Below are 21,687 nucleotides of genomic sequence, written 5' to 3' on the forward strand. Positions count from 1 at the left end.
CCTGGAGGCAGAGGTTGCAGTGAGTCGAGTACACACCACTGCACTCCAGCCTGGACGACAGAGTGAGACTCTCTCTCAAAAAAAAAAGGCCGGGCGCAGTGGCTCAAGCCTGTAATCCCAGCACTTTGGGAGGCCGAGACGGGCGGATCACGAGGTCAGGAGATCGAGACCATCCTGGCTAACATGGCGAAACCCCGTCTCTACTAAAAAATGCAAAAAAAAAAAAAAAAAACTAGCCGGGCAAGGTGGCAGGCGCCTGTAGTCCCAGCTACTTGGGAGCCTGAGGCAGGAGAATGGCGTAAACCTGGGAGGCGGAGCTTGCAGTGAGCTGAGATCCGGCCACTGCACTCCAGCCTGGGCAACAGAGCGAGACTCCATCTCAAAAAAAAAAAAAAAAAAAAGATTATACACAACGATCAAGTGGAATTTTTCCCTGGGATAAAAGGATAGTTCAACATATGCAAATCAACAAATGTGATACACTACATTAAGAGGATGAAGGATAAAAACCATATGATCATCTTAATGGATGCAGAAAAGATGTTCAACAAAATTCAATATCATTTCATGATTTTAAAAAACTCTCAAAAATGAGGAGGAAGAAATGTGCCTCAACACAATAAAAGCCATATGCCATAAGCTCTTAACTAACATCATGTTCAATAATGAAAAGTTGAAAGCTTTTTCTCTCAGGTTAGGAACAAGAAAGGATAATTTTCATTACTATTTAACACAGTTCTGGAAGTCTTAGCCAGAACTAGGAAAAGGAAATAAAAGGCGCCCAAATCAGAAAGGAAGAGGTTAATTGTCTGTTTGTAGATGACATGATCTTATATATGGAAAACCCTAAAGACTCCACCAGAAAATGGCTAAAACTAATAAATTAATTCAGTAAAATTGTAGGATACAAAATTAACATATAAAAATCTGTTGCATTTCTATACACAACCAACCAACTATCCAAAAAGAAATTAAGAAAATTATGCCATTTACAATTTCATAAAAAATCCAAAATATGTAAGAAGAAGTTTAATCAAGTAGGTGAGAGATCTGTACACTGAAAACTATAAGACAATGATGAAAGAAATTTTGAAAACAAAGAAAACATATCCCATGTTCATGAGTTGGAGTGATTAATACTGTTAAAATATCCACACTATCCAAAGTGATATGTGAATTAAATGCAATCACTATCAAAGTTCCAATGGTATTTTTCACAGATATAGAAAAAATTCATATGGAACCACAAAAGACTCCAACTAGCCAAAGAAGTCTTGAGTAAGAATAACAAAGCTGGAGAATAACAAATTTCCTTATTTGAAACTATATTATGAAGCTATAGTAATCAAAACAGTATAATACTGGCATAAAACCAGACACACAGACAAATGGAACAGAATACAGATCCCACAAATAAACTCCAGTATATATGGCCAACTAATCTTTGACAATAATGCCAAGAATACACAATGGGAGAAAGGACAGTCTCTTTAATGAATGGCATTGAGAAAATGGATATCCACATGAACCCTTATCTTACATCACACACAAATATTAACTGAAAATGATTTAAATGTAAAACCCAGAACCTTAACACTCCTAGAAGAAAACATAGAAACAATCTTCTTGACATTGGTGTTCTCAATGATTATTTGAATATGACACCAAAATCATAGACAACAAAATAAATAATAAACGAATGGGACTAGATTACACTAAAAAGCTTCTGCACAGCAAAGGAAACAATAAAATGAAAAGACAACCCACAGAATGGGAGAAAATATTTGCAAACCATGTATCTGTTAAGGGGTTAATATTCAGAACATAAAGGGACCTCACACATCTCAATAGCAAAGCAAAGAACAAAGCAATGTAATTTAAAAATGGACAAAGGGTCTAACAGACATTTCTCCAAAAAAACCATACAATGGCCAACAGGTATGTGAAAAGATACTAAGAGTCACTAACCATCAGTGAAATGTAAATCAAAACCATAATGAGACACCAGCTCATATCCGTTAGACTTGTTGTCAACGTGATAACAAGTTGATAAGATGATACCAACAGCATGATAACATGTTGATAACAAGTGTTGGTTTTTTCAAAAAGTCAAACTGATAACAAGTATTTTTCAAAGAGTCAAATGATAACAAGTGTTTGTGAGGGTGTGGAGAATAGGGTGCCCTTGTACACTGTTGGTGGGAATATAAATTGGTATAGCCATTTTGGAAAAGAGTATGGAGGTCCCTCAACAATTAAAAATGGAACTATCATATGATCCAGGACCCCTACTTCTGGGTACATATCCAAAGGAATTGAAATCAGTACCTCAAAGAGGTAGCTACACTTCCATATTCATTGCAGCATTATGAACCACCTAAGTGTCTGTGATGGATAAATGGATTAAAAACATGTAGTATATATACACAAGGGCATGTTATTCAGCCATAAAAATAAGGAACTAGCTGGGTATGGTGAATCATGCCTATACTCCCAGCATTTTGGGAGGCCTAAGCGGGTGAACTGCTTGAGACCAGGAGTTCTAGACCAACCTGGGGAGCATGGTGAAACCCTATCTCTACAAAAATACAAAAATTAGCCATGTGTTGGTGTGCACTGGTAATCCCAGCTACTCAGGAGGCTGAGGTGGGAGGATCGCCTGAGCCCAGGGAGGTTAAGACTACAGTGAGCCGCGATCCTGCCACTGTATTTTAGCCTGGGGGACAGAGTGAGACCCTCTCTCAAACGAATTAGGAGGTCCTGCCATTTATGACAACATAGATGAATCTATAGGACATGATAAGTGAAATAAGCCAGATGCAGAAAGACAAATACCACAGGATCTCGCCTATATGTGGAATCTTAATAAGTTGAACTCATAGAAGTAGAGAGTAGGTAGTGCTATGTTTAACAGGGATGGGGTGTGATATGTGTGACAAGGAATGGGGAGATGTTGGTCAAAGAGTACACACTTACTGTTATAAAATGAGTAAGTTCTGGAGACCTAAGGTAGATCATGGTGACTATAGTTAATAATACTATGCTGTATACTTGAAATGTGCTAAGAGTATCAATCTCAAAGGTTCTAACCACTCACAAAAAGGCAACTATGTGAGGAGATGGGTGTGCTAATTAGCTTGTTTGTGGTAATCATTTCACAGTGCGTACATTTACCAAATCATCACATTGTACACCTTGAACATGCACAATTTTCATTATTCCATTATACCTCAATAAAGCTGGTGAAAAATAAGAAAAACAACTGACTTATTTAATTTCTTCCCTAGTGAGAAAATCAGACTTAACTCCCACTGTCCATGGGCAATTATTCAACAATGTTCTATGTTGGGTGTGCATTGCCTGCGACTGGCTCGTCTGCCACCCTTCTCTGGCATCCCTCCTTGTTTACTGGCACTTCCACAGCAAAGAAGGAAGGGAATTTTAAAACAGCAATGCCCAGGCAAGTCTGTTTTATTTTTCTCCCCCTTTTTTGGCTGAGGTAAGTCTGTAGTGATTGATTCTCAATGTTTTTTTTTTTCTTTTTCGTGATTCTAAGATTCTCCAACTTGACAATAGGAGTGTGTGCAGCTCTTGCTAACATCATGTTGGTTCTTTCTCTTTTTGACCCAGTGTATGACCCTAGAGAAAACTCTTAACTTCTCTGAGCCTCTATTGCTGAAACAATCAATTAAGTAATACTTAGAGGAATAACACTCAGAGCTTTAAACACAAGTCTGGAGTCTAAGAAAATTGGAGCCTTTGAGCTAAATGTTGTCCTTCCTTTCCTTCCTTGCACAAACTCAGAATTCTAAGTCAGGATTACTCCTTTTTTTTTTTTTTTTTTTTTTTTAGACGGAGTCTTGCTCTGTCACCAGGCTGGAGTACAATGGTGCAATCTTGGCTCACTGCAGCCTTTGCCTCCTGGGTTCAACCGATTCTCCTGCCTCAGCCTCCCAAGTAGCTGGGACTACAGGTGCTCACCACCACTCTCGGTTAATTTTTGTGTTTTTGGTAGAGACGGGGATTTGCCATGTTGGCCAGGCTGGTCTCAAATTCCTGGCCTCAAGTGATCTGCCCGCCTCAGCCTCCCAAAGTGCTGGGATTATAGGTGTGAACCACCGTGCCCGGCCAGGATGACTCTTACAAGTTCTGAGAGTGGGAAAAAACACACTCAAAGGTTTTTTGTTTTTTTTTTTTGTTTTTGGTTATATCACTCAACAATAATCAACACAGAAGACTTCCATGACCAAATGTGTGGGGATTTTTTTCCCCCCCACACACCAAGAAAGCAATAGATTCTGCAGGGGACAGCAGTTAGGTATCCTCCAATTCAGTTCTGACACTGTCTACCTGGAGATAGCGTCAGATCCCACAAGGCTCATTCCTGCAGGACTGCACCACCTTCAGATGCCGGTCCCGAGTCCCGTCTCCAGAACTGACTGACCAGCTTCAAGGTGGTCAAGGTGAGGGTCCCACAACCCCCTCTTTGGGTTTGATTAATTTGCTGGAGTAGCTCACAGAATTCAGGAAAACATTTACTCATTCACTGGTTTGCCGTGAAAGATATTACAAAGCATACACATGAAGAGATGTGTGGGGCGAGGTACGGGGGATGCGGAGGGCGAGGTGCAGAGCTTCCGTGCCCTCCCCGGGTGTGCCACCCTCTGGGGGCCTCCATATGTTCAGCTCTCCAGAAGCTTCCAAATCCTGTTCTCTTGAGCCTTTTTATGGGGATTTTATCGGCTAGGCATGATTGACAACCATGGAGAAATGTGATTGGACAAAAAGTCTGATTTAATACTGATGGACTGAGCAGGAAACCCCACAAGGCCTGCGTGTTCAGATCCTTCTTGGCCTCTCTGAGTACCCGTCCTTCCCCCAAGGTAGGACTTCTCCAAAATGGCGGTCTTATGACCCACAATTAGAAAGGGAGGTTAAAGAACTTCTTTATGGCCAGCTCCATGACAGACAAGTGGGAGAAGAGTCCTGCCTGGAAGAGAAAAAGCAGCAGGGGGAAGGAGGGTAGGCAAAGGTCAAGAGACTGTATTGTAAGGCCTAAAGCACCCCAACATTATAATAAGGGTTATGAGAGTTACGAGCCAGGAGTGAACTGTGGATGAAAACCAACATATATATAGCATAATGTCACAATTACTCTGTTTTTTACTTTTATAGGTTATTCAAGTTTACTCTCTCTTTTTGAGTCAGTTTTGGTCATTTGTGGCTTTCATCTAAGTTGTCTAATTTGTAGTACTAAGTAGCCTTTACTCATGATTTTTCTAAGGTCTAAAACTAACTACTGACAAATTACCGACAGATTACCGTAAACTCAGCGGCTTAATAAGAGGCATGATTGACAACTGTGTAGAAATGTGATTGGAAAAAGACCGTGATCTAATAACGACAGCCTGGGAGGGAACCCCAGGCAAGGCCTGTGTGTTCAGGTTCTTCTTGGCTTCTCTCTGTGGCACTCCTTCCCCCAGGGTAGGAGGCAGGACCCTTCTGAAATGGGGGCTGTGTGAGCCACAGTCAGACAAGGTAGGGTAGAGAATTTCTTTATGGACAGGCAGGGAAAGATGAGAGGCCTAGTCGGTGAAAGGAGAGCAGGAGGTCAGAGAGAGAGAGATTCTGTTTGCTGAGGCTTGCTTTTGAGGCCTTAGGTGCTCTAATACTACAGCAAGAGATAGGGGAGTTAGGAGCCGGGAACTGTGCAATAAACACGGGATGGATTTGCGGAGATAGACACAGGACATTCTAGAATTACATAATCCGACCTCAGCCTCCCCAAAATCCTGACAGGGAGGAGGTACTGTTCCTACTGTTCCCCTGGGGAAACAGGCTCTGGGTCATCAAGCAACCCAAAGCATCCTTTAGTAAAAAGCAGGCGTTTAGACTACGGCCGTGACTATGTCTGGGTGTGGGAACAGGAGTGCCAGGTGGCAGACTGGAGGTGCCACAACTGGAGTGACAGTCCCGCTGTCTGCAATCCCACCGGCCCTTTGCACTTGGAGGTGCGAGGAGGGCCTCAGCCCTGTAGTGTGGGGTGCAGTGCAGGGGTTCTGGGGAGCATAGGGACGACTCCCTGCAGTGGAGTGAGGTGGGTGCGGGTCCTGAGGGAGGGAGTCGGGGGACGAGGAAGCTCCTCAGGCAGGTTGCTCCCTCTCCCCGCCCACCTCCCCCAGTCCTTCCTGCTGCAGCACCTTTGAGCTGTCTGTGGCCCCCCAGCCACAGTGCCCTCCAGGACAGGTCTTGGCACCATGGGTGTGATGCTGCTGGGCCAAAGGGGCCCTGGGCTGCAGGTCCTCTGGGACTCCCAGAAAGATCCCTGTGACCTGAAGAGCTGGCAGGGGTCTGTGCAGTGGGGGTCCCCAAGAATGAGCCTCAGCCCAGAGTCACCGTGACGGATGAACCCGACTGGTTTTATTTTGTCTTTATGGAGATGCGGGCCCATTTATTCTTTTACCATCAATTACTTAATGTTAATTTAACTGTAAAACCACACACCAGCCAAAAATGGAATTTTATGATTTTGTTACCCTCAAAGTGGGGAAGCTTGTTTTCTACTTCTTTTTTTTTTTATTTTTATTTTTATTTTTATTTTTATTTTTATTTTTTATTATACTTTAAGTTCTAGGGTACATGTGCATGACGTTTATATCATGTATAACTCCCCAATGCAATCCCTCCCTCCTCCCCCCCTCCCCATGATAGGCCCCAGTGTGTGATGTTCCCCTTCCCGAGTCCAAGTGATCTCATTGTTCAGTTCCCACCTATGAGTGAGAACATGCAGTGTTTGGTTTTCTCTTCTTGTGATAGTTTGCTAAGAATGATGGTTTCCAGCTGCATCCATGTCCCTACAAAGGACGCAAACTCATCCTTTTTTTTTTTTTTTTTTTTTATGGCTGCATAGTATTCCATGGTGTATATGTGCCACATTTTCTTAATCCAGTCTGTCACAGACGGACATTTGGGTTGATTCCAAGTCTTTGCTATTGTGAATAGTGCCGCAATAAACATACGTGTGCATGTGTCTTTGTAGTAGAGTAATTTATAATCCTTTGGGTATATACCCAGTAGTGGGATGGCTGGGTCATATGGTACATCTAGTTCTAGATCCTTGAGGAATCGCCATACTGTTTTCCATAATGGTTGAACTAGTTTACAATCCCACCAACAGTGTAAAAGTGTTCCTATTTCTCCACATCCTCTCCAACACCTGTTGTTTCCTGACTTCTTAATGATTGCCATTCTAACTGGTGTGAGATGGTATCTCATTGTGGTTTTGATTTGCATTTCTCTGATGGCGAGTGATGATGAGCATTTTTTCATGTGTCTGTTGGCTGTATGGATGTCTTCTTTTGAGAAATGTCTGTTCATATCCTTTCCCCACTTTTTGATGGGGTTGTTTGTTTTTTTCTTGTATATTTGTTTGAGTTCTTTGTAGATTCTGGATATTAGCCCTTTGTCAGATGAGTAGGTTGCAAAAATTTTCTCCCATTCTGTAGGTTGCCTGTTCACTCTGATGGTAGTTTCTTTTGCTGTGCAAAAGCTCTTTAGTTTAATTAGATCCCATGTGTCAATTTTTGCTTTTGCTGCCGTTGCTTTTGGTGTTTTAGACATGAAGTCCTTGCCCATGCCTATGTCCTGAATGGTACTACCTAGATTTTCTTCTAGGGTTTTTATGGTATTAGGTCTAACATTTAAGTCTCTAATCCATCTTGAATTAATTTTCGTATAAGGGGTAAGGAAGGATCCAGTTTCAGCTTTCTACTTATGACTAGCCAATTTTCCCAGCACCATTTATTAAATAGGGAATCCTTTCCCCATTTCTTGTTTCTCTCAGGTTTGTCAAAGATCAGATGGCTGTAGATGTGTGGTATTATTTCTGAGGACTCTGTTCTGTTCCATTGGTCTATATCTCTGTTGTGGTACCAGTACCATGCTGTTTTGGTTACTGTAGCCTTGTAGTATAGTTTGAAGTCAGGTAGCGTGACGCCTCCAGCTTTGTCCTTTTGACCTAGGATTGTTTTGGCAATGCGGGCTCTTTTTTGGTTCCATATGAACTTTAAAGCCGTTTTTTCCAATTCTGTGAAGAAACTCATTGGTAGCTTGATGGGAATGGCATTGAATCTATAAATCACCTTGGGCAGTGTGGCCATTTTCACGATATTGATTCTTCCTATCCATGAGCATGGTATGTTCTTCCATTTGTTAGTGTCCTCTTTTATTTCACTGAGCAGTGGTTTCTAGTTCTCCTTGAAGAGGTCCTTTACATCCCTTGTAAGCTGGATTCCTAGGTATTTGATTCTCTTTGAAGCAATTGTGAATGGAAGTTCATTCCTGATTTGGCTCTCTGCTTGTCTGTTACTGGTGTATAAGAATGCTTGTGATTTTTGCACATTAATTTTGTATCCTGAGACTTTGCTGAAGTTGCTTATCAGCTTAAGGAGATTTTGGGCTGAGACAATGGGGTTTTCTAAATATACAATCATGTCATCTGCAAACAGGGACAATTTGACTTCTTCTTTTCCTAACTGGATACCCTTGATTTCTTTCTCTTGCCTGATTGCCCTAGCCAGAACTTCCAACACTATGTTGAATAGGAGTGGTGAGAGAGGGCATCCCTGTCTTGTGCCAGTTTTCAAAGGGAATTTTTCCAGTTTTTGCCCATTCAGTATGATATTAGCTGTGGGTTTGTCATAAATAGCTCTTATTATTTTGAGGTACGTTCCATCAATACCGAATTTATTGAGCGTTTTTAGCATGAAGGGCTGTTGAATTTTGTCAAAAGCCTTTTCTGCATCTATTGAGATAATCATGTGGTTCTTGTCTTTGGTTCTGTTTATATGCTGGATTACGTTTATTGATTTGCGAATGTTGAAGCAGCCTTGCATCCCAGGGATGAAGCCCACTTGATCATGGTGGATAAGCTTTTTGATGTGCTGCTGAATCCGGTTTGCCAGTATTTTATTGAGGATTTTTGTATCGATGTTCATCAGGGATATTGGTCTAAAATTCTCTTTTTTTGTTGTGTCTCTGCCAGGCTTTGGTATCAGGATGATGTTGGCCTCATAAAATGAGTTAGGGAGGATTCCCTCTTTTTCTATTGATTGGAATAGTTTCAGAAGGAATGGTACCAGCTCCTCCTTGTACCTCTGGTAGAATTCAGCTGTGAATCCATCTGGTCCTGGACTTTTTTTGGTGGGTAGGCTATTAATTGTTGCCTCAATTTCAGAGCCTGCTATTGGTCTATTCAGGGATTCAACTTCTTCCTGGTTTAGTCTTGGAAGAGTGTAAGTGTCCAGGAAATTATCCATTTCTTCTAGATTTTCTAGTTGACTTGTGTAGAGGCATTTATAGTATTCTCTGATGGTTGTTTGTATTTCTGTGGGGTCGGTGCTGATATCCCCTTTATCATTTTTTATTGCGTCTATTTGATTCCTCTCTCTTTTCTTCTTTATTAGTCTAGCTAGCGGTCTGTCAATTTTGTTGATCTTTTCAAAAAACCAACTCCTGGATTCATTGATTTTTTGGAGGGTTTTTTGTGTCTCTATCTCCTTCAGTTCTGCTCTGATCTTAGTTATTTCTTGCCTTCTGCTAGCTTTTGAATGTGTTTGCTCTTGCCTCTCTAGTTCTTTTAATTGTGATGTTAGAGTGTCAATTTTAGATCTTTCCAGCTTTCTCTTGTGGGCATTTAGTGCTATAAATTTCCCTCTACACACTGCTTTAAATGTGTCCAGAGATTCTGGTATGTTGTATCTTTGTTCTCATTGGTTTCAAAGAACATCTTTATTTCTGCTTTCATTTCGTTATGTACCCAGTAGTCATTCAGGAGCAGGTTGTTCAGTTTCCATGTAGTTGAGTGGTTTTGATTGAGTTTCTTAGTCCTGAGTTCTAGTTTGATTGCACTGTGGTCTGAGAGACAGTTTGTTATAATTTCTGTTCTTTTACATTTGCTGAGGAGTGCTTTACTTCCAATTATGTGGTCAATTTTGGAATAAGTGTGATGTGGTGCTGAGAAGAATGTATATTCTGTTGATTTGGGGTGGAGAGTTCTATAGATGTCTATTAGGTCCGCTTGGTGCAGAGATGAGTTCAATTCCTGGATATCCTTGTTAACTTTCTGTCTCGTTGATCTGTCTAATGTTGACAGTGGAGTGTTGAAGTCTCCCATTATTATTGTATGGGAGTCTAAGTCTCTTTGTAGGTCTCTAAGGACTTGCTTTATGAATCTGGGTGCTCCTGTATTGGGTGCATATATATTTAGGAGAGTTAGCTCTTCCTGTTGAATTGATCCCTTTACCATTATGTAATGGCCTTCTTTGTCTGTTTTGATCTTTGATGGTTTAAAGTCTGTTTTATCAGAGACTAGGATTGCAACCCCTGCTTTTTTTTGTTCTCCATTTGCTTGGTAGATCTTCCTCCATCCCTTTATTTTGAGCCTATGTATGTCTCTGCATGTGAGATGGGTCTCCTGAATACAGCAGACTGATGGGTCTTGACTCTTTATCCAGTTTGCCAGTCTGTGTCTTTTAATTGGAGCATTTAGTCCATTTACATTTAAGGTTAATATTGTTATGTGTGAACTTGATCCTGCCATTATGATATTAACTGGTTATTTTGCTCGTTAGTTGATGCAGTTTCTTCCTAGCCTCGATGGTCTTTACATTTTGGCATGTTTTTGCAATGGCTAGTACCGGTTGTTCCTTTCCATGTTTAGGGCTTCCTTCAGGGTCTGTTGTAAGGCAGGCCTGGTGGTGACAAAATCTCTAAGCATTTGCTTATCTGTAAAGGATTTTATTTCTCCTTCACTGATGAAGCTTAGTTTGGCTGGATATGAATTCTGGGTTGAAAATTCTTTTCTTTAAGAACGTTGAATATTGGCCCCCACTCTCTTCTGGCTTGTAGAGTTTCTGCCGAGAGGTCTGCTGTTATTCTGATGGGCTTCCCTTTGTGGGTAACCCGACCTTTATCTCTGGCTGCCCTTAAGATTTTTTCCTTCATTTCAACTTTGGTGAATCTGGCAATTATGTGTCTTGGAGTTGCTCTTCTGGAGGAGTATCTTTGTGGTGTTCTCTGTATTTCCTGAATTTGAATGTTGGCCTGCCCTACTAGGTTGGGGAAGTTCTCCTGGATGATATCCTGAAGAGTGTTTTCCAACTTGGTTCCATTTTCCCCCTCACTTTCAGGCACTCCAATCAGACGTAGATTTGGTCTTTTTACATAATCCCATACTTCTTGCAGGCTTTGTTCATTTCTTTTTCTTCTTTTTTCTTTTGGTTTCTCTTCTCGCTTCATTTCATTCATTTGATCCTCAATCGCTGATACTCTTTCTTCCAGTTGATCGAGTCGGTTACTGAAGCTTGTGCATTTGTCACGTTCTACTTCTTAAAATGCTGTGAAATCGCTTTTTAAACGGCAAGATGGAAAGCTGATGTTATTAAAATGGCATATATTACACATCATTTGTTTTATTATGTAATTTATTATTGTTCTTTGTAATTTTATATTCATAGCCCCAAGTAATAGAGATCCTATTAGCTAGAATATACTGGAGTGGGAGGATCTTTTAGAAAGTTTTAGAGGCCGGGCGTGGTGGCTTACGCCTGTAATCCTAACACTTTGGGAGGCCGAGGCAGGTGGATCACGACATCAGGAGTTCGAGACCATCCTGGCTAAAACGGCAAAAGCCCGTATCTACTAAAAATACAAAAAAATTCGCTGGGTGTGGTGGCGGGTGCCTGTAATCCCAGCTACTCGGGAGGTTGAGGCAGGAGAATGGTGTGAACCCGGGAGGTGGAGGTTGCAGTGAGTTGAGATCCTGCCACTGCACTCCAGCCTGGGCGACAGAGTGAGACTCCGTCTCAAAAAAAAAAAAAAGTTTTAGAGGAAAGAACTGTCAAAGCAAAATAGAGGGGCAAAAGAACATAAGAAAGAATCAAATTGCTCACTAGAAGCTTATTGAAAATCTTAGACAAAATTCTCCCAAATACCATAAACATTAGGCCGTAAGAACAAATGCCTCTGCTCCCAAGCACAAAGTGTTTTTTTTGTTTTTTTATTTTATTATTATTATTATTTTTATTTTTTAATGTGCAGGTTTTTGAAATCTAGTTTTTAAAGTTTAACTTCTTAAATTTTTAAAAGTTATCTCTGGGGAGGAATTCTTCAAAAGTTAGTATTCTCAGAGCTGGGAAACCAGAGAAGTGTATAAAATGAAAGTAATAAAGGAAGAAGTCAGCAGTAGCCTCCCTTGCTGAAGAATCAGTTAATATCTGTACGTTCTATTTTCCAAAAGGAGTTGAAGCAATTGAGTAAGTCAGTAGGCACTTGCTGTGCACCTTGGGTACCAGAGCTGGGCTGGAGGAATCGTGGGATTTTAGGAACGTTTTTGAGGGTTCCTGATGCTGGAGGCTGGGCTGGTGGGCAGAGGGACCTGGGGACATAGACATAGAGACAGTCCTGTCCTAGCAGACTCATAAGGAAGGGAGAGAATCACACCAACCCCCTCAGAGGACGGTTAGGACAGGGCTTTGTGCAGACAAATGAGAGATGGGACATTCGCATCCTGCTGGCGCTGCAATCACCGTTTGGCAGTTTCTTATGAAATTTAACGCATAAGTATTTTATGACCTGAAAGTTCCACTACTAGGTGTTTGCCCAAGATAAATGAAAACATCTACACAAAGAGTTGTACGTGAATGCTAATAGCAGCCTCGTTCCTAGTGTCCAAATATGAGAAACAAACGAAATGTCCATCAACAGGTGAATGTATATCCAGTCAATGGAATGGAATACTCCTCAGCTGTCAGAGTGAAATACACACACACCACACACACCACACACATCACACACACATCACACACATCACACACACATCACACACATCACACACATCACACACACCACACACACCACACACATCACACACCACACACATCACACACATCACACACATCACACACATCACATCACACACACACCACATACACACCACACACACCACATACACAATCACACGCACACCACACACACCACACATATACCACACACATCACACACATACATCACACATATCACACACAATCACATCATACACATCACACACATCACACACCACACACACATCACACACCACACACACATCACACACACATTACACACACACATCACATCACACCACACACACATCACACACCACATGCACACATCCCACGCACACACATCACACAACACACACATCACACACACATCACAGACACACCACACACACACATCACACATACACCACACACACTACAAATACATCACACACACACCACATACACACCACACACATGACACACACAATCACACACACCACACACACCACACACACATCACACACACACCACACACACCACAGACACATCACACACCCCACACACCTCACACACATCACATCACACACACACATCACACACCCCACACACCTCACACACATCATATCACACACACACCACATACACACACCACACACACCACACACACACCACATACACACCACACACACCACACACACAATCACATGTACACCACACACACCACACATATACCACACACATCACACACACACCACACACACATATCACACACAATCACATCATACACACACATATCACACACATCACACACACACCACACACACACATCACACACACACACACACATCACATCACACACACCACACACACATTACACACCACATGCACACATCCCATGCACACCACACACACACGTCACACATAGACACATCACACACACACCACACACATCACGTGGGTCTCAAAAACAGCAAACAGTGCCTATGGTATGATTCCATGTGGAGTTCTAGAAGAGGAAATGCTGGTCTATAGTAATTAGGCAGCAGTTTGGGGGTTGTCTGGAGCCAGGGGTGCAAGTGCAGGTGGAAACTTTTAGGCGTGATGGAAATGTCTGCAGCTTGAATGTGGTGTTGGCTACACAGGTATATACACGTGTCAGAATGTACCAAGTAATACACCTTAAACTGATACAGATGATACACTTTAAAGCAGCGGTCCCCAGCCTTTTTGGCACCAGGGACCAGCTTCGTGGAAGACAATTTTTCCATGGACCAGGGAGGGGGGATTTTTTCAGGATGATTCAAGCACATTACATTTATTGTGCACTTTCTTTCTATTATTATTCCGTTGTAATATATAATGAAATAATTATACAACTCCCCATAATGTAGAATTGGTGGGACCCGTGGGCTTGTTTTCATGCAACTAGATGGTCCTATCTGGGGGTGATGGAAGATGGTGACAGATCATCAGGCATTAGATTCTCATAAAGAGTGTGCAACCTAGATCCCTCACGTGCACAGTTCACAACGGTTCGCACTCCTGTCAGAGTCTAATGCTGCCACTGATCTGACAGGACCTGGAGCTCAGGTAGTAATGCAGGTAATGGGAGGGACTGTAAATACAGATGGAGCTCCACTGGCTCTCACCTCCTGCTCTGCGGCCCAGTTCCTAACAGGCTGGGGGTTGGGGACCCTGCTTTAAAGTATACCTCTACCTGTGTAACAAATCTGCACATCCTGCACCTTTACCCCAGATCTTAAAATAAAAGTTGAAAAAAAAAAAGTAGTGGTTTTAAAAAAAATTCAAAGGACCCTTCAAATGTTCTTAAATGTGGATGCTAATACTTGCCCAACACAAAAGTGCAGAAGGTGAGTGGACAGTGTTTGCATTCAAATGAAAATTTAAAATCTATGCAGTTATGTGGATGGAAAGACGTTTCTTCTTCAAGCTCAGAGGTGTGAGGAGGAAGTGAGGGCTCAAATCAGTGGCTGGACATGCCAGGGGACCGCAGCCTGCACTGCCATGTGACTTCAATGGCATGAGAGACCCTGGGCCCAGAGCAGCCAGACTCACGAGCAAAATAAGTTGAGTGTGGTTGTTTCAAACCACTGTTTTGGAGTGGGTTCCGGGACAGCCTGAGATAACAGACAATCAGATGAGATGTTTGGTTTCAGCAAGGATGGGTTCCTGTTGACGGAGATGGGTTATTCATACTATGGAAATTACTGCATACTACAGCCATTAAAATGAATGAACTAGATCTCAACATATTAAAATGAATGAATCGCAAAACTGTAATATTGGTGAAATAAGCAATTTATAGGGGATGCATGTGATAAAATACCATTTATACAAATGTTAAAACCCCAACGTGTCATGGAAACCTACATATACAGTAAAAGTGAAATCCGTGCCCAGGAATGACCTCCACCAACTTTGTCAGGATGGTTGCTCCTAGAGGCTGAGGAAGGAAATGTCAGGGTGGAGCAACTGGAGAAGGAACTTTATATCTACATGTATATATTTTTCTTTATAAGAAATAAAATAGGCTGGCCATGGTGGCTCATGCCTGTAATCTCAGCACTTTGGGAGGCTGAGGCTGGCAGATCACCTGAGGTCAGGAGTTTGCAGCCAGCCTGGCCAACGTGGCAAAAACCCATCTCTACTGAAAATACAAAAATTAGCTGGACATAGTGGCTGGTGCCCGTAATCCCAGCTACTCAAGAGGCTGAGGCAAGAGAATTGCTTTAACCCAGGAGGCAGAGGTTACAGTGAGCTGAGATTGTGACAGTGCACTCCAGCCTGGGCGACAGAGCAAGACTCCATGCATCTCAAAAAAAAAAAAAAAAAAAGAAGAAAAAAGAAAAAAAAAGATAAGATTTGTTAAATCTGGTGGTGAGTACCTGTGATGTTATTTATCGTACTTTTCAGTATATTTGACATATTTTGCAATTAAAACTAATATAATAATGAAGTAATGATTCAAAATTCAGATTAAAATGTAGATGCCGTGTGGTGATGGCAAGGGGATGGGGGGGACGATGCTGCAGGGCTGAGAGGGTGCCCCGTTAATATCCCTGTGTCTGCCTCCTCACCTCCCCACCCCTAGCCCCAGACTCAAATTTGTCGCTGACAAAACCACTTTGAATGGTTTTGTTGGCAGAATTCCCAAGCAATTCCTTCTCTTTCCACTGCGGCCACCTCCCTAACCAGGCCCTTGGCCCTTGCAGAGAGAGTGAAAACCTGGAAAGAGCTCAGAGAAGGGCGAGACTTCATGGGGCTGGAGGTGGGCCTGGCTGGCATGGCCCTTTTCCTCCTGCTGGCATTTTCCCTCCATGCAGGCATGGCCTGGCCTGGCCTCAGGTCTGATCTTGGCCTTGGGGAGATTGATGGGCACATGCCCAGTGACTCCAGAGGCCCAAACCAGCCCACAGGACTGAAGCGTGTTGTGAAACAGGCACACACACACACTCTTGCACACATACGTGAGTGCACGTTTGCTGCTGTCAGCATGTCCACTCATACGCGTGTGCTCATACATACACTGTGTGATTCCACTTACGCCATTCTGGAAGAGGCAGAACTGTCAGGTCCCAGAACAGATGAGAGGTTGCTGGGGGCTGGGTTGGGGGAGGGCTTGGCTTTGGGGGTAGGGGTGGACACGAAGAAGCTTTCTGAGGTGATAAAGTGTTCCAGATCTCTGCATGCTGTAGTGGTAGCTACATGATCGCATGCATTTCCTCAGTACTCATCCAACTGTACACCTGCAAGGAGTGAATTGTATGATATGCAAATTACCTCTCGATAAGTCTCATTTAAACAAACCAGTTTTTCTAATTGTGAAAAGGTGCACTCTGTACTCTCCTGTGAAACCCACCCAGTTATCATTTTGTGCCCTTCCACCTCCAGGGTTCCTAGTGGGCATGAGCATTTTTGCCTATGTTTATTACAGCCACGTGCAGCGTACATAATGATGTTGGAGCCAGTGGTGGAGCTCGGTGCTACCGCGGTCCTATAAGATTGTAATGGAGGTGAAATATTGCTATCTCCTGGTGACATCGTGGTCATCATGTCTGAGAGCAACATGTTACTCACGTGTTTGTGGTGATGCTGTAAAGAAAGGTGTGCTGGCAGTTGTGTAAAAGTCTAGCATACACAATTATGTACAATACGTAATACTTTATAATGATAATAAACGGCTTTGTTACTGATTTATATACTTACTCTACTCTGATTTTTAGTATTATTTTAGATTGTACTCCTTCTACATCTTTTTTTTTTTTTTTTTTTTTTTTTTGAGACAGAGTCTTGCTCTGTTGCCCAGGCTGGAGTGCAGTGGCGCAATCTCAGCTCACTGCCTCTCCTGACCTCATGATCTGCCCACCTCAGCCTCCCAAAGTGCTGGGATTACAGGTGTGAGCCACTGTGCCTGGCCCACAACATCTTTTACATTTAATGTAATAGAATTAACCAGCTTTTACATGATGGCTTGTGTCTTATTCAACAATTCTTTCCCTATCCAGATGTCTCATAAATACCAGACAATCTTTTCTTACAAAAAATTTAAAGTTTGCTTTTCACATTTAGGTATTTAATCTAGAATACATTATTTTAGTGCATGGTATGAGGTTGCAAAAATAAAACGTACCTGTTTTTCTGTAGGATAGGCATTGTCCGGCACCATTTATTAAAAGTTGATGTTTCTCTGTGAGTGGGACGCACTTCCGTGACACACTGTCACAGTATGCATAACAAAGGAAGAAGTCTTTTTGCAGACTATTTTCTCCACTGGTTGATTCTTCTAAACACATTTTAAAAACAAATGCTTCTTGGCTGGGTGCAGTGTCTCACGCCTGTAGTCCCAGCACTTTGGGAGGCCAAGACAGGTGGATCACTTGAAGCCAGGAGTTGGAGACCAGCCTGGCCAACACGGTGAAACCCTGTGTCTACTAAAAATACAAAAATTAGCCTGGTTTGGTGGCACATGCCTGCAATCCCAGCTACTCAGGAGGTTGAGGCAGGAGAATCACTTAAACCTGGGAGGCAGAGGTTGCAGTGAGCTGAGATCACGCCACTGCACTCCAGCCCAGGTGGCAGAGTGAGACCCTGTCCCAAACAAACAAACAAAACCACTAAAAACCACAAAAAAAACCCCACAAATGCTTCTTTAAAACAAATATATTCTATTTTTAATAATTTGTGTTTTATGCTTTATGCTGTCATGTGTGCATATACATTAAGTCAGGTTGAGAAATTACATTCTTTTTTTTTTTCTTTTGAGACAGAGTCTCGCTCTGTCGCCCAGGCTGGAGTGCAGTGGCACGATCTCGGCTTACTGCAAGCTCCGCCTCCCGGGTTCACGCCATTCTGCCTCAGCCTCTGAGTAGCTGGGACTACAGGTACCCGCCACCATGCCCGGCTAATTTTTTGTACTTTTAGTAGAGATGGGGTTTCATCGTGATAGCCAGGATGGTCTTGATCTCCTGACCTCATGATCCACCTGCCTCGGCCTCCTAAAGTGCTGGGGCGTGAGCCACCGTGCCCGGCCCAAGAAATTACATTCTTATATCACAATAAATGAGTCCTAATCTACTAACCTTATCATATGGGCAGTAGAGCTGTATGCAGAAGAATGCCATCTTTTTGTTGTGCCTCTGAATTGCTTCTAAGGCCACAAGACCAATGCTGTTTTCTCTCACTTCTGATAATTTGGGGGAAATGGGATACTTGAGGGTCGCCCTCCGAGGAAACCAGTCAGTCAATATTTGATTGATAGGCAGTTTCCATTTATCTACAAAATGAGATTACTCTTCATATGTGAGACATGATTCTGCAAGTCCTAAGAGAGTTCATCATGCATCCTGTTGTTTCTTTTTCTTTTAGAACTCCCTAGTTTTTCTTGACCAGGCAACCCATCATGAAATTTAGCATTGCAAAAATTCTGAATTGTTGGACAATGAACCCAGTCTTCAAAATTTACATGGGGGAATCATTGTGGTGAGGCGCAGGGCACATCTTGGATTAGCTCTATTTTGTGAAATAAGATGTACTTGAGAAATAAGCACTCTATTTTTTCCTTTTTCTATTTTATATGTTTTGGTTAATATGAATTAGTTGTGACAGTGTCTGTGGTGGGCAGAACCTTAAGTGACCTCCCCCAGGGTCCCCACATCCGGACGTTCACACCGTTGTGTGACCCCTGCCTTGACTGTGTGTGAGACCTGTGGCTTGCTTAGACAGACACAATACAGCAAAGGTGATGGGCTGTCACTCGGGTGGTGAGGGTATGTTAGATTAGACTCTGTTGCCAGCTCACTCACTCTGGTCCCTGTCTCCCTGGTTGGCTTTGTAAAAGCAAGTTGCCATGAGTCAGTCCCAGACATGCAATGACACAAACTTTGTTCAACACACGACCCCAGGGAGATTTCACAACCAAGCCCTGGGGACATCATGATTTCAGCCTGAGAGACCCAGAGAGAGGCCCTGGACTCATTGAGCAATGCCTGGACTCCGACCCCCAGAACCTGAGAGATGATACATTCGTGTTGTTTTAAGCAGCAATAATGTTTGAAGTAATTGTTATGTGGCAATAGAAAACTAATACATTGACTTACAGATGATTTCTGAAAGTCACTTTACTGGCTAATGCATAAGATGGTTGGAATGTTCCAACCAATTCCACCCGGTTTGTTTTATCCAGATAAGAGAGATGAGAATGTTTATATGAACTCTTTCCCAGGGCCTCTTACATTAACTTGTAGTTGAATGCCCATCCGTGGTTCTAAAACACGGCCTAGTTCCTACTCTCCCCTGCCTGTTTTATTTGTTCGCAAAGTCAGATGACTTGAGCTTTGCAGCTCCAGCAGGGAAGGGTCCTTGTCTTTACAGGTCTCTGCTGTATCCCCCAGTAACCAGCGAGGGCTGGGTACACAGCAGGTTCAAGAGATACTGGTTAAATAGGTAAATGAACAAATAGTTGTCATCATATTCTTCATAGTGTTATAATTCTCTGTCTCAGACTCTAGGGTAAGCGTTTTATGTACATTATCTCCCTCAATCCCTACAACAGCCGTGCTGGGTAAGTGGGACCAGTCTCCTTGGACAAGTGGAGAACTGGGGTTCCCAGTTTAGCGACCACCAGAGATCAAACGGAGATTCAGTGGCAGCACTGGAGATCGGACCTATTCTATTTAAAACACTTGTCTATTTAAGTATATTTAAGAACACACACAAGTATATATACACACATATACATGCACGCAATATATATACAACATATATTTCTATATAGATACATATATTTGTACTATACATTTATAAATAAAATTTAATTTTGGTAGATAAAATGATATATAAATTTAGCAAAAGGATTGAAATTCTTCTCCGTCTACACTGATCTCTCTCCAGGGAGTGCAGTTTGGCAGCCCGGCTGCGCTAGGCTGTTTCCTGCCTGTGGGATCCGCGCGGCGCCTCTGCGGGCTGTAGATGGCGCTCGAGTCCCGGCCGCGCCGGCTCCTCTGCGCCTTGGCAGCGCCTGTGTTGACTCCCGGCGCCCTTGGCTGGTAGGAGAGCGTATTTTCTCACAATTAATTCAGATGGGTGGCCCCATTATGGGCGCTTCTTCATCTGTGAATTATTTCGTGTGAAGAGAAGTGCTTGCGCATGCTTAATTTCTTTCTTCTTCTTCTTCTTTTTTGAGACGGAGTCTCCCTCTGTCGCCCAGGCTGGAGTGCAGTGGCCGGATCTCAGCTCACGGCAAGCTCCGCCTCCCGGGTTTACGCCATTCTCCTGCCTCAGCCTCCCGAGTAGCTGGGACTACAGGCGCCCGCCACCTCGCCCGGCTAGTTTTTTGTTTTGTATTTTTTAGTAGAGACGGGGTTTCACCGTGTTAGCCAGGATGGTCTCGATCTCCTGACCTCGTGATCCGCCTGTCTCGGCCTCCCAAAGTGCTGGGATTACAGGCTTGAGCCACCGCGCCCGGCCGCGCATGCTTAATTTCTAACTGTGATTTGGGCCTCTGTGCCAGCCCCCGGCAGGGTGGTGGGGGTGGAGGGCGCTTCTCCGGGCCCTGCCAGTGCCAGGAGAGCGGGGCGCCGGGGGAGGAGCGTGTATGCGGAAGCCTCCTCTGAGCCTCTAAAGGACCCACATCACCTCGGTAATCTCACAACACCCTTATGAAGGAGGCACGATTATTAGACCCTTCGCAAAGGGGAAATGGCCTAGAAAAACTATTCTGGAGAACAGAACTAGTTCTAAAGAAAGAGAATGGTCTGAGGCTGCTCCCGCCAGGGTCCGAGGCTAGCCCATCTCCACCTCGGGCGCTAAAGGAGCGAAGAGAGCAGAGATCTCCGTACATTTCTTCAGCCGCTAGTGATTGTTCCTTTTTCTCGTCAACAAGAAGGACCAGCAAAGCCATGGCGACATGCTGGCACCTCGTTTTGGAGGGTGTGACCAGAGGAACTGCGTGCTGTGGCCGTGGCACAGACGTCCCCAGTCCCCAGCCCCTGCCAGGTCCCCTCCTGCTGGGGTGGGGTGGGGTGGCAGGCAGTTGGGACGGCCCATCCGCAGCGCCCCCTGAGTGCTGGTGCCTTGGAGGGGGCCACGTGATGTGTTGAGTGGGTGTCGAGGGGGGAAGGTGGGGGAAATGGTGTCACAGAGGTCTTTGATGTTGTAAATAATTTCTATGCCGCCTTAAAGAGCCAACTCTGGAAAAATATTAGTTGAAACGGGATCCAACTAAACATGATAAGCCAACAAGGTGTGAAATGTGAGCTGTTGTATTTTACGTCGAGGCCAGCGTGAACAGTTTTTAAGTCTGGTT

The sequence above is a fragment of the Trachypithecus francoisi genome, unplaced genomic scaffold (genome assembly GCF_009764315.1).
Source record: "Trachypithecus francoisi isolate TF-2019V2 unplaced genomic scaffold, Tfra_2.0 Lachesis_group16, whole genome shotgun sequence".
NCBI lineage: Eukaryota > Metazoa > Chordata > Mammalia > Primates > Cercopithecidae > Trachypithecus > Trachypithecus francoisi.